The sequence below is a fragment of the Phoenix dactylifera genome, chromosome 6 (assembly GCF_051530095.1).
Source record: "Phoenix dactylifera cultivar Ajwa chromosome 6, Ajwa_hap1_PhDact_Kaust_v1.1, whole genome shotgun sequence".
Lineage (NCBI taxonomy): Eukaryota > Viridiplantae > Streptophyta > Magnoliopsida > Arecales > Arecaceae > Phoenix > Phoenix dactylifera.
Window position 1 is genome coordinate 2,493,617 of NC_143195.1, and position 13,713 is coordinate 2,507,329.

Sequence of the window (13,713 nt, forward strand, 5' to 3'; positions counted from 1 at the left end):
GGTGCTGATAGATATGGGGATGGACATCCGCTCATTCGGGAGACCCGCAGACTGGCGATGGAGATGGACGAGTTTATGGCAGTGCACATTTTCCGGGAGGCAAACAGGGCTGCTGACTGGGTTGCCTCCCATGTTGCACGACATTCTGGGGAGATCCATTGGACTTCCACGGTGGAGTTACCGCCACAGCTGTATTATTTACTTTCTTCTGATTTGGCAGGATGTACTCACGTTAGAGCTATATGAATTGCCGTTTTGACCAAAAAAAAAAAAAAAAAAAAAAAAAAAAAAAAAAAAAAAAAAAAAAAAAAAAAAAAAAAAAAAAGGGGCATATCCCTCCCGTTTCATTGAGATAATGAAACATTTACATCGGGATCTAAACTCTCATCTTTAGATCTTATTTCAATCTAGACAAAGTTTCACTGCAGCTGCAAAGATGGTTGCAAGCACCATTTGAACATCTAAAAGCGGAAGAGAACAGCGAAAAGCAGCACAAATTACTGGCCATGAGCTGAGGCATCGTCGCCGGAGGCTGCTTCTACGCCCACACTCTCGAGAGTCAGACCGGACTCGAACAGCTTATGCTGCGTGATGGCGTCCAGCCTTCGAGCCATCTCCGGACTCATATGATTCTTCCAATCTCCCCCACCTCCTTTCCTGAAGAAAGAATCATTCGTCACAACGAAGCCAGGACCTCCTTGGGTTCCCATCTTGTTTGCTTCCAAGCTCTTCAGTTTCTCAAAGCTACAAAGCTCTACAATGTCCTCCACCACCCCTCCCTTCTCTTCCTCTTCGGTGAAGGGGCAGCTCAGGAACTCCGCCAACCTCCTCGCGTTCCCCACCGGCTCATCCATCATCTCCTCATACTTCAAGAACAAGACCCTCTCAGGGCTCCTCAAGCTCGCCCTCCAGTACTCCAAAGCATGGTCCCACATCGGCCCAACGGGGCTGGTCCCCTCACAGAACGCCTCGAAGGCTTCGGCGAACGGAGTAGGCTCCACGGTCTTCGGCCTCGACTTCTCTCTGAAGTGCCACATGGAGACCAGTGTGTCCTTCGGGTCACGGCAGATGTATACGAACCGGCAGCTGGAGCTCGTCATCGAGTCCGGCAACAGTGAGTAAGGCATGTGGATGGCGAGGATTCTCGGGGAGGGCAAGGCTTCCATCTTGGAAATCAGGCCTTCGTGGAAGTATTGCTCCACGTACAAGACACAGTCGTGAGGGTTGAAGCTAAGAAGAGGGTGGTGAGCTAGAGGATACTGGGTTCTGGTCATGGTGGCAAAGGTGAGAGCTTTAAGCCAGGTGGTTCCGGACTTTGGGTAACTCACGACGAAGAGGTCGTCGGGGCGAGCCTTGAAGTTTTTCTGGATGGCCATTACGCTAGGGAGAAAGATCTCAGGGACCCAAAACCCTTGGTATTTTCGGGTGCGGATCGGTCCCCAACCCCCTTTCGGCAGGGTAGAGATGAAGTCGCTGCAGTCTTGAGGAGGTCTGGGGGTTTGATCCTCCTCCTCTTCCTCTTCCTCTTCCTCTTCCTCTTCTTGTGCCTTGCGTGGAAGGAGGCTGCTGGGGAGAGAGGGAAGCATGGCCATGAGGGAATTAAAGAAAGTAACACTACGCTCCTCCCTTGGGTTACTCCTAGGTCCTAGCGAGGATCTGATCGATGAGGTGTTCTTATAGAACACCATACTCCCGGCTGTGGGCTATCATCTATCAATTGTTTTAATTACATGGACGCTGGTGTCAGACGTGGGCTCCGAATGGTTCCACGGAGGTCGACAATTATGCGTTGGAGCACTAAGCTTTTGGTCTGATGCAATATTGGCTGCATGCTCAGCGACCGCTGTCATGCATTATTTGCTATATAAAAATATATATACACCGGCTTTATGAGACCGTCCAAAGGTTTATTTCCTGTTTCCATTATATAAAAGTATTCCACAGTCTACCTACCACCGGACTATGTCGCTATCCCAATGCGGCCATCTAAAGGTTTCCAACAGGACCTCTCTTGCCAACTACCACCTTGGCGGATGCCTTTTACAAACTACTGTAAACTAGATCAGGGACATGCGTGATGAGAGAGAGAGAGAGAGAGAGGGGGAGAGAGAGTAGCTATGAATCTTTTATCAAGTTATGTGAGAACTTGAGCCGGAGTTGGCGGGCATAATAGACGGCTTTCGTTAAAAAAAAAAAAAAAAAAAAGAAAAAGGAGAAAGAAGGCTGATATAGCGCCCAGGCTTATCTTTTGAGTGCCCTCACCTTTTGTTTCAATGACGATCCTTAGTAACTTTTAAACCTATGCTCTGATACTAAAATTACACTATTGCATAAACACCAAATTTGACGCAATCTAAATGGTGCGAAAAAAATAGCGTTGGGGTCTTCAAATGAAACTTGCTCTAACGGCCACTCTCTTTCTCTAACGTGTCACACCTCGAGCTTCGAGCGCAACAGACGCCGCACACATGCACGGTAAACCGTACAGGCATGCAAGGCGTCAAATTATATCAAAACAATGATAAATTCCTAATTTTTTTAAATCAATAATTCATCTCAAAGCAATCTTCCAAAGTTTTAGAATAACAAATGAGAATATAAATCAATTACTCCAACTAGTCTAACTAAAATACCAATAATCGAATAAAATCTTCAGAATCTAGCGCACTCTCCAAGTCCCGTGAGATCACGTATCTGAATATGGAAAACAAAAAAAATATAATAATGGCTATACTAGCCCAGTAAGTAACATAATACCCAGAGTGAGGTCAGAGTATACCAGATATTTAATCAAAACACAAAATAATGACTAAAAAATAAATAACAAATAACATATTTTTCTTCTTAAAACTTATTATCATTTTCATAAAAACTCTAATACCATAATTCCAACATCAATAGGCTATGGGCATGTAACCCAGTGGCATGGATCGCACAAAGTGCCAAAAACCACTATTGTTAACCACCGGTGGCAACAGTGTCCAAAAAGCACTATTCTAATCACCGGTGGCAACAGTGTCCAAAAAGCACTATTCTAATCACCGGTGGCAACAGTGTCCAAAAACTATCATTCTAATCACCGGTGGCAACAGTGTCCAAAAACTACCATTCTAATCACCGGTGGCAACGGTGTCGAACTAGTTTCTCACATATACAAGTCGACAGGGCCAACGAATAATCCCTATTAGCAGGGCTAAAATAAATCATAGCTATACTGAGAATATATACATATAAAAACAGATTTCATCAGGTGCCCAGTCATATTTTACAGATTTAATAGCATATAACATAATTTTCAAATAATATTTAACATGTCTGGCCTATTTTACTAAGTACAAAAATTTAATCCATTAATAGTTAATTCATCAAATAATTTAGAAAACACACTTTGAAGTATCAAGTTACTTACCTTTTTTCGCTTTAAATCCCACTTCAGGCAAATATGTCAGATACACCTATTTAATATCATTAAAATATTATCAATTTTCGCATAATTTTTGAAGCCAAAATTAAATACTATAGTCTCATGCCTATAAATTAATTCAGTTCGAGCAAGAAGGGTTCAACGGGTCAAGGTGAAGATCGAAAGTGGCCAAATCTAGCTGGAGCTGAAGAAATGACCGGTCTACCGCCCGAGTACCAATGTGGTTCGGAGTTTCCAAATTGGGTTAACATGGATCCGAGCTACAAGAAGGACATGGCTTACACTAAGATCCCCAAGCTTGTCTAGAAGGAGAAAAAGGAGAAGAGAGGATCTCAGCTCGAATATGGATTTGATCTGATCTTAGTCTTGGCCTTAGCCCAAATGGTTCGGATCGACCATCAGAAAAAAGGTCTAGATCTAATTAGAGCATGGGCTTGCTTAGAGAGAGAAAGAGATACACGATCTAAGGCTAGTTGAGCTTTTGAGCTTGATCCACTTAGTTAGGTCCAATTAGAGGCTTGGCCTATTCAGTCCGGTTCGACCAAAATCGAAAAAGAGACATCTGGCCTAGGTCGACCTAGATCAATCAATGTATTTGATCCATAATGAATGGAATTGGCCCACAATAGATGAATAGGGCCCAAAAAGAATATGACCAACAAGTGATGAGCAAGGCCCAAAATGAGTGATCATGGCCAAAAATAAACATGGCCCACAATGGACAAACAAGGCCCAAAATGAATACGACCCACAATGGACACAAACTCAACATAGTGAACAGAGCCTGAACTCAGCCCATAAAGGACACGGTTCGATAGGGTAAACATGGTCCAAAAGGTATGCGGCCCACAATAGACACAACCCAACAAGATGAACAAGACCCAAACACAGCCCACAATGGACACGACCCAATAGGGCCCAAACTTGGCCCACAATGGCACATCCCAGCAGGGCCCAAATTTGGCCACAAAGGGCATGGCCTAATAGGGCCTAAGATTGCTGAACTGGGCCAAGTTTGGAACACAATGGGCATAGCCCAACAGGGCCCAAACTCAGCCCACGATGGGGGTTCTTCTTCCCATGAATGAAGAAACAGGGAGTTCATCCCACTAAGAAAACAGGGAGGAAGGAGGAGAGGGAAGAGAGGTTGGAAGGAGAGGAAGGGGTGGCCGACCTGGGTGCCCAACGGCCAGCCGTTGATGGCAGTAGCGGCCGGCGGCGGCTGCTGCGACAGCCGGTGAGAAGAGAAAAAAACTGAGTCCTCGGTTTGGATCCAGAACAGGGAACAGTGGCTCAATTTCGGGTCGGAAGAGGGAAATAGAGACAATGAGACTTACAGACGAGCGACAGAGTGGATAGATCTCAGCCGGAGGTAGCTGGTCCGGTGGCCAAGTGGCGGATCTCGCGGCGGTAGCGACGACAGCTTGAAACGAGTATTGGAACAAAGGAAACCAAACAAATCCAAAAAAAAAGAGACCCGAGGTGGTGCGCGAGGCCACCGAAGGAGGAGAAGGAGGGAGTTGAGGGAGGAGAGGCTCGATGGTGGAGCAATCATAGAGGAGGAGAGATTTAAAGGGGATCCAAACAGCTCACTGCCCCAATTCTCGCAGCGGTTGAGCGAGATCGGCAGCCGTAAAATGGTCACGGGGCGGCCGCAAAATGGCCATGGTTTCTCTATGTCCATCGTGCCCGAAGAAGCCGAAGAGGATCATGATCGCGACCCTCTATTCTGGCTCTTTCAAAAGGGCCTTGGGCTGCAGTTGGCTGGGGCTGCCAGCTTCAGCCCATTATCTCACATTTTTCCCCTCTTATGAAAATTTTATACTTAAAATTTGAAGAATCTAGACCTTTCAAATTTAGAGATGCTCAACCCATTGAGTAACATAAATCTAAGATCTCATTCTCCTCGATCAAAATCAGTGTGATAGATAACTTTGAATCAATTATAAACTATCGTATTAGAACTAAAGAAGTGACTAACTAAAATCTAAGATTGAAATTATCATCTTGATGTAAGTTAACGCTAGATCGGATTGGGATCCATTCACAACAAGATCATTTAAAACTAATTGTATCTGAGATAGAACTTGAAATAAAATGGATTCGATAAACTTATTATGATAGGGTGCTGATCCACAAAAGATACTTACTAACCTTAAGGTTAAATCATTATATGGTTTGGAATGTGATTCACAAAGTGAACATATAAAGAAGGGCTTTAGAAAACAATGGTCTATCTTAAAAAAATGATTGATATCAAATCACAAGAGCAAGTCTGAGAGGGCAAAGTATTGACAGCATGATTCAATATGTCACAAAGTTTTTAACTTAAACTTATAAATCATAAGGTGAGAGCGAAGAATGCATAGTTTATTCAGATACTTAACAAATTAGACTGTATTTAATCAACAATCAACCAACCCTAATCATGATATACTCAAAAATTTTTCTTAGCATATCAATAATAGAAAGATCATTCAGAGAGATAACATAGTCACATCATGATTAACCTGAGAATCAGCAGTATTCGCCTTTCCTTATTAACAAGAGCCTTTTTCATTAAAAAATCTAGTCTTCCATTATAACATATTACAAAGCACAACCAATATTTTTGACCAATTTAAAATGATTCAGTCCACCATACTTTCGCTGCGCAACTCTGATTATTATTCTCCAAAATTTCTTAATGATCCTAGATCATCATCATTTTTTTATAATAATATCCAAGAAAAAAATTTTATCCTTACTTCCCAAACATACTAGATCAAGATTAACCCTCGAGATACTTGCTGTATTTGTAACATTGTATGATCAAGTAATGATATTCTAGATCCAATTTGAACTAAGCCAACTTTAGATTCTCTTGACAATAAACAATTTTCTATTGACTTCACTTTTAAGAATATCAATTCTATGCTCCGATGAATTAAAAGATTTCAATTTAACCTATCCATAAGCATATTCAACCATCTTGAATCTTTTCTTTTATGTTAAACTTATTTGAGCCTCTCATGAAATCCCACTAGCATTTCTCCTATGGTGATACAAAATCCATAATCAATTCATGGCCTTTATTTATAATATTTTTTTTCCAAAAAATCTACTAATCTGGTTCAAAGATTTACAAAAAATTCCACCAAGACAAAATCTCTATTATTTTACGTTAAGATCAATTCCTCAAATAAGTAAAATTTTTTTATTTGTAAGACTGCAAACATTTTAGGATCTTGTAAATCTACTAGTCTTCGAGAATCTTCTAAAAACACCATAAACTCATTAGTTGTTTCATCGTTTGAGTAATAGCCCCTCTATTTTTTTATTTTTTATTTTTTATTTACCTCAAGCACATCCATCTAGAATGACTCTTGAGTCAATGGATACATTCAAAATCCTTATATAGGCTGCTCCACCAAGTTAAAAGACCTTAAATCAACACAAATGAGTAAAACCGACTCCATCATCTCTCCTAGAGTTTTCTTCACTGAAATCTTTAGCATTTATTAAAAATCTTCTATCATAACCATGTTAACCTCCAAAATTTATATTCTTTATGCAAATCTAGATTTCATCAACAACCTCAATAATATTGACAAAAGATCCTAGATCAACTTATAAATCCACACTTTGAATTGAAGTTTCATATACATCACAGTCTCTGATAGAGATGAATAAGATTTATTATTTAGATCCAAAGATAATAATTAAAATTATTAATAATTTCACCAAGATGAATACTTTACAATCTTCAATAAAATCAATTATTCAAGTTTGATATTTATTCTTGAATTCTTTTGAAAGCATAAACTATAAATTTAAAACCAAAGAGATCTATACTAAAACATTCTAAATCCAAAATCTGCTACTGTAGGAACCAACATTTCAATAATCCTAGACTTGAGATGTTAGATTTTGTTTTATTTTTTTTATGCAATAGATAGAAGAACCTAATAACACAATAATATCCATATCAGTCAAAATCAAAAATATTATACTTTCCAACAAAATTTTTTTCTTAATAAGAAAAACTATCAAAACTTTTCCAAATCAAAGAGATTCTATTTTTGACATGCCCAAAAATATTTCAATCTGCTAATATTTTCAGGATTTACTAATTGACTTTCCATCAAAATACCAATCTTAACTGTAAACTAAAAAGATATGAAATTTCAAGTCCCAAGTAGAGCCAAAGAAGAACTCTTGAGTCTCATCCCCAAATATATTTTATTTATATATAACAATTTTATGTTCGATCCACTTACAGATTTTAACCTCGAAGAATCCTTTTTTTTTTTCCTAGTTCAAACATTAGACAACTTCTTATGAGCGAACCTTAACTTGTCACCAAAATAATTATCTTTAAATTAGAAATAATATCTATAGTACTCGATATCAAGTTAAACTTCCAAAATTAACTAATAAATAAATAATTATATTTATGATAACGTTTCATAACTAATAATCTTTCACTTAATTTAGTCAAAATCCAACTAATAATCATAGATGAAATATAAATTGCACCACCAAGAAAACTCCAAAATAGCTTATTCATACTTTGGCTACGTGCATAGTTAGATTGTATTATAATTTCAGCATTTCAAAATTCATATAAGCTAACACAATTTATCACTAACAAAATCAAAAAATATTTGTCTCTTTGCCTAATTTCTACCCATCTCTCAAACTTTCCAACGAATCATAAGGATCCTAAAACTTAGGCTCAAATATGATTATTTCAATTACGATCCATAGTGATCTTAAACCTAAGCTTTGATACCACTAAATTTGTCATGCCCCGAGCCCAGAGCGCGACAGACATTGCACACCTACACGGCGGACCGTACAGACATGCAAGGCTATAGATCATATCAAAATAATGATAAATTTCTGAATTTTCTTTTTTTTAATCAATAACTTATCTTAAAGCAATCTTCCAAAGTTTCAGAATAACAAATGACAACATAAATCAATTACTCTAACTAGTCTAACTAAAATACCAATAATCGAATAAAATCTTCAGAATCTAGCACAGTCACTAAGTCTCGTGAGATCACGTATCTGAATCTGAAAAATAGAAAAAATATGATAATGAGCTATACTAGCCCAGTAAGCAACATAATATCCCAGAATGGGGTCAAAGCGTACCAGATATTTAATCAAAACATAAAATAATGACTGAAAAATAAATCACAAATAACATATTTTTCTTTTCGAAACTTATTATCATTTTTATTAAAATTCTAATACCAAAATCCCAACATCAATAGGCTATGGCCGCGTAAACTAGTGACATGGGTCGCACAAAGTGCCAAAAACTACTATTGTTAACCACCGATGGCAACGGTGTTCAAAAATACTATTCTAATCACCGGTGGCAACTGTGTCCAAAAACTACTATTCTAATTACCGATGGTAACAGTGTCCAAAAACTACTATTCTAATCACCGGTGGCAATGGTGTCGAAATTAGTTTCTCACAGATACAAATCGACAGGACCAACGAATAATCCTCATTGGTGGAGCTAGAACAAATCATAGCCATACTGAGAATGCACACATATAAAAATAATTTTTATAAGTTGCCCAGTCATATTTTACAGATTTAATAGCATACAACATAATTTTCAAATGATATTTAACATGTCTGACCCATTTTACTAAGTACAAAACATATCTCAAAATTTAATCCACTAATATTTAATTTATCAAATAATTTAGAAAGCACACTTTGAAGTATTAAGTTACTTACCTCTTTTCGCTTTAAATCCCACTTCAGGCAAACATATCAGATACACCTGTTTAATATTATTAAAATATTATTAATTTTTACATAATTTTTGAAGTCAAAATTAAATACTACGGTCTTATGCCCTCATATTAGTTCAGTCTAAGCAAGGAGGGTTCAACGGGTCAGAGGTGAAGATCGAAAGTGGCCAAATCTAGCTGGGGCTGAAGAAATAGTCGGTGTCTACTACCCAAGCACTGAGGTGGTTCAGGGTTTCCAAACTGGGTCAACTTGGATCCAAGCTACAAGAAGGACAAGGCTTACACTAGGATCCCTGAGCTTGTCTAGAGAGAGAAAAAGGATGAGAGAGAATCTCAGCTTGGGTCTAGATTTGATCTGATCTTGGTCTTGGGCTTGGTCCGAATGGTTCGGATTAAACGGAGGAAGAGGGGAGAGCGGAGGTGAGCGGGTGTGAGCGGGTGCTCCAAAAGTCGTGTGCCCGGTGTGGCATTTCCCCAAACAGCTGGGAGGGGTGGAGTATGGACACTAGGGGGAAAAAGGCAAGGGGAAGGAGACGGAGGGTTCGGAGACCCCTAAGGGTGCTGGGAAGCGCCATGGCCCGGGGAAGGTTGGGTCCTTGCGGTCCTGATCGGAGGTAGCTAGGGGCTCGGCCCGACCACCCATGTGGACCAACCACGAGATCCCAGCTGAGGAGTTAGAGGAGGTCCAGAGGAGGTTCCCGAAGGTGTTGAAGCTGACGCCGGAGTGGGTGGAGAAGGAGAGGGAGGCCTGGAGCTCCACGACGGTGATTGCGAGGAGCTTGGGAAGGAGAATCCCGACAGAGTGGGCTGCCCGGGAGATGAAAGCAAAAGAAAAGCTGGACTACGAGGTTGAAGCTTTCTCCATGGCCGCCGGGTACTTCGTCCTACGCTTCCGGAATGTGGAGGACAGGGAGGCGATGCTGGTAAGAGGTTCGTGGATAATAGCTGGCCAGTTATTGGCAGTGGAGAGGTGGCAGCCTGATTTCATCCCTGAGAGGAAGGAGGTCAATAGGGTGGTGGTTTGGCTACGCCTCCCGGGGTTGCCACTCGAGTATTGGCGTAAGGAGTCCATCTGGGAGATTGCTACGGAGGCCGGCGTCCCAATCGAAGCAGATGGCTTCACAATGGATCGCTGTCGCATGGGGTATGCGAGGATCAAGTTTGAGGTGGACGCCAGTTTACCTGTGCGGCCGGGGGTGTTCATTAGGAGGAAGGAAGGGAAGCTCTGGCAGACTTTCCTGTATGAGTGTATGCCGCTGGTTTGCTACCAATATGGCCAGCTCGGCCATGGAGGGAACGAGTGCCAGTCCGCTACCCCGGGGTCGCCTACCGGGAGTGGGGGGTCGGGGGCCAAAGCGACCGTGGGGGAGAAGGTTGGCTACGATTCCAGTGGCCAGTCGGAATCAGTAGGGGACGGAAAGTGTGGCTGCCGAGTCAATGGCCCATGGCTAGCCACGCACAGAGTGCCACCGGTGCTGACGAGTGCCGGTGCTGACCCAACACAGGTGCATCAGGCCGTCGAGTCCGAGCCGAGCCCCTCTCACGTGGTGCCGATCTCCCCAGAGTCGCCCGCGGATACTGATGGGTGGCAAAAGCCAACCAAGGTGGCCAGGCGGCGGTTGCCGGAGACGGGGGTGGTCGGCGACTCGGTGGCACTGGATACCGAGGCAACTCAACTTGGTTCGGGGGCCGGTCTAAACTCGGAGTCCACTGGGATTTTGGGTGAGCCGGGCCAGGCGGAGTTGGGGCGGGCCGGGCTGGTTGGGCTAGTGCCAAGCCCGGCAGCCCGAGGTGGGTTGGGCTAGGCAGAGTCGGACCAGGCCTTTGCAACCGGGCTGTCATTGGGCCAGGGCCCAAGCCTGATGAAGCGGGCTAGAAGCCCGGCGAAGTTGACTCGGGCCTCCGAAGCAGGACGAGGTGCGACTGGGTCGACTCTCCCCAGATCGTCCTCATCCACTTCCTTTGATGATTTGACGTCTTGCCGGAGGGGGGAAGGGAGGAGACACTTCCGGAGCGCCTCCCTGCCCCCGGCAAGGGACCCTAATTGACCTCTACCGGCGGGTGATGCTACCGGTGGAGCGCTGGCGGAGAAGGCACCGACGGAGGAAGGCATCCCCGTGCCGAGCGGGATGCGAGTGGCGGAGAAGGCACCACCGCCGCGGATAGCAGCGAGGAGAGGCGGCGGGAAGGCTCCGGCTGACGGACGGGGGCTGGAAGGTGGTGCGGCGGCTGAGGAGACGGATGAGACTCCGATACGATGCTTTGATGTGCGTTCAGCTGGGAGTACCCAAAAAGGAATCGGTTCTTCTCCTATGCCAATAGGGAAGGGGAGGCCTGAGAAGGGGCACACTGTAGCGTCGAAGGGCTCCAACCCAGGGGTGGTGTGGCTGCCATCGCCATCAGGGGCAGTGGTGAGGAGAGGTATGTCAGGTGGCTCGGGATAGGGATCATCTTCATCGATTTTGGAGCATAGGAAGGTGGTGGACTTGCTGAGAGCTGCGATCCAGGGAGATGTTTTGGCATCAATGGAAGGAGGAGAGACTGTTGCACCAGGAGTGGTTGGCCCAGGGCGAGAGGGCTAAAATTCTTCTCACAGGTTTTGAAAGAAGGTACTTGCTTGGAACTGTAGGGGGGCGGCCAAGCCATCCTTCTCATCGACTTTTAAGAGATTAATTCAGATTCATTGCCCGGATATCTGCTTAATTTGCGAAACTTGGGTGACGGGAGATGGGTTACGCCGTGTGCAGCGGCGCTTGGCAGTTGACTGGGAATCTTTTGCAGTTGAGTCTCGAGGCTTATCTGGGGGCATCCTGGTGTTATAGAAGCAGGGGATAGCTTCTGTAGATATCATCTGCAATTGTTCTCAGCAGGTAGTGATGGTAATTTCGAAACCAAATGACCCTCCATGGGTTTTGTGTGGGGTTTATGGGACTCAGAGAGTCCTTTAGGATGAACTGACAAGTCTGTTGGCCCAAGGAGTACCGACTATGGTGGTCGGTGACTTTAATTGCATTTTAAGCCCCAGTGAGAAAAGAGGAGGCAGGGCCTACTCAGATTCTGTGGACAGAAGGAAGTTTTGGGAGGTTTTTGAGAGGAATGGACTGGTGGGAACGGATTTACCTGGTGCAACAATCAGCTTGGGCAGGCTAGAGTGTGGGAGCGGATTGACAGGATAATTGCATCTCCGGACTGGTTCAACGGTTTCCATCCTATCAGGTTAGTCATCTGGCTCGGATTGCATCTGATCATTGTCCTCTTTTGATCTCCACAATGTCGGGGTCCACACATTATAGCTCTTTCCGGTTCAAGAAGCTATGGTTGTCATACTTCCAGTCTTGGGATGTGGTCAGGAAGGCTTGGGGCATGCCTGTATGGGTGATGCTATGCAGAGGGTGTCGCGCAGGCTGGAACTCACCAAGCGGCGTCTTCGTCGATGGAATCGTGAGGTCGTCGGCAATATTTTTCAGAGATTAGAGGAGGTGGAGGCTTTGATATTGGATTTCCAAGGAGAGGAGCTTACGGAGGCGGATATGGTGGATTTACGGCAATCACTAGCTACCCATCATTCATTGCTTCGCCAACAGGAGATCTTTTGGAGACAGAAGTCCAGAGTTCAGGGGGTTAAGGATGGTGACCGGAATACCAGCTTCTTCCATCGATCGACTGTTATTAGGAGGCAGAGGAACATGATTCGCTCTTTGAGGGTTGGGGCAAGTCAACGGGTGGAGGAGGACGTTGCTGTGAGACGGGTGTTATTGGAGTTCTTCAGATCTAGGTGGACGGAGGATGGTGGAACACATGTTACAGGTCATCTCCCCAGGACGTCGGTCAGAATTGAGGAGACAGATAATGCAGCTTTGATTCGGCCAGTGTCAGAGATGGAGGTGCAGGAGGCGGTTTGGAGTCTTGCCGAGGATAAGGCCCCAGGACCGGACGGATTTCCACCCTTTTTCTTTCGAAGGTATTGGTGCATTATTTGGAGGGAAGTGGTGGAGGCAGTGCAGCTTTACTTTAGTCGGGCAGTAATGGCAGATGATTGGAAAGCCACTTTTATAACATTGATACCGAAGCATCTGGATGCTTCGGAACCGAGTCACTATAGACCCATTAGATTATGCACTACTATGGACAAGGTGGTCGCGAAGATCATGATGGGGAGGATGAAAGATATATTGCTGAGGATTATTAGCCAGGAGCAGGGAGCTTTTGTGGGGGGGAGGAGTATCTCTGATAACATTTTGCTAGCTCTAGAGAGGATGGGGGACCTACTGTGCGCCTCGAGGAGGTGATGCTTGATGGCAGTAAAGCTGGACATGGAGCGCGCCTACAACCGGATACGGTGGAATTTTCTTTGGCGAGCGCTAGAGAGCTTCGGGTTCCACCAGATTTGGATTGACTGGATATTGGGATGTGTGCACAGGCCTAGCTTTTCCATTTTGATCAATGGCACGCCATCGCCATTCTTTCGAGCCACTATGGGTCTTCGTCAGGGACGTCCTTTTTTCCCATATCTATTTATCATTTGCT

At 43.9% G+C, this 13,713-nt stretch overlaps 1 pseudogene across 1 annotated transcript; it reads right to left on the bottom strand.

Moving 5' to 3' along the window:
- Positions 1-285: 285 nt before the first annotated feature.
- Positions 286-1,707, bottom strand: LOC103703847 (flavonol sulfotransferase-like pseudogene; annotated as a pseudogene). Its single transcript, XR_015987791.2, has one exon. The product of XR_015987791.2 is annotated as a flavonol sulfotransferase-like pseudogene (transcript).
- Between the last annotated feature and the right edge of the window lie 12,006 nt (positions 1,708-13,713).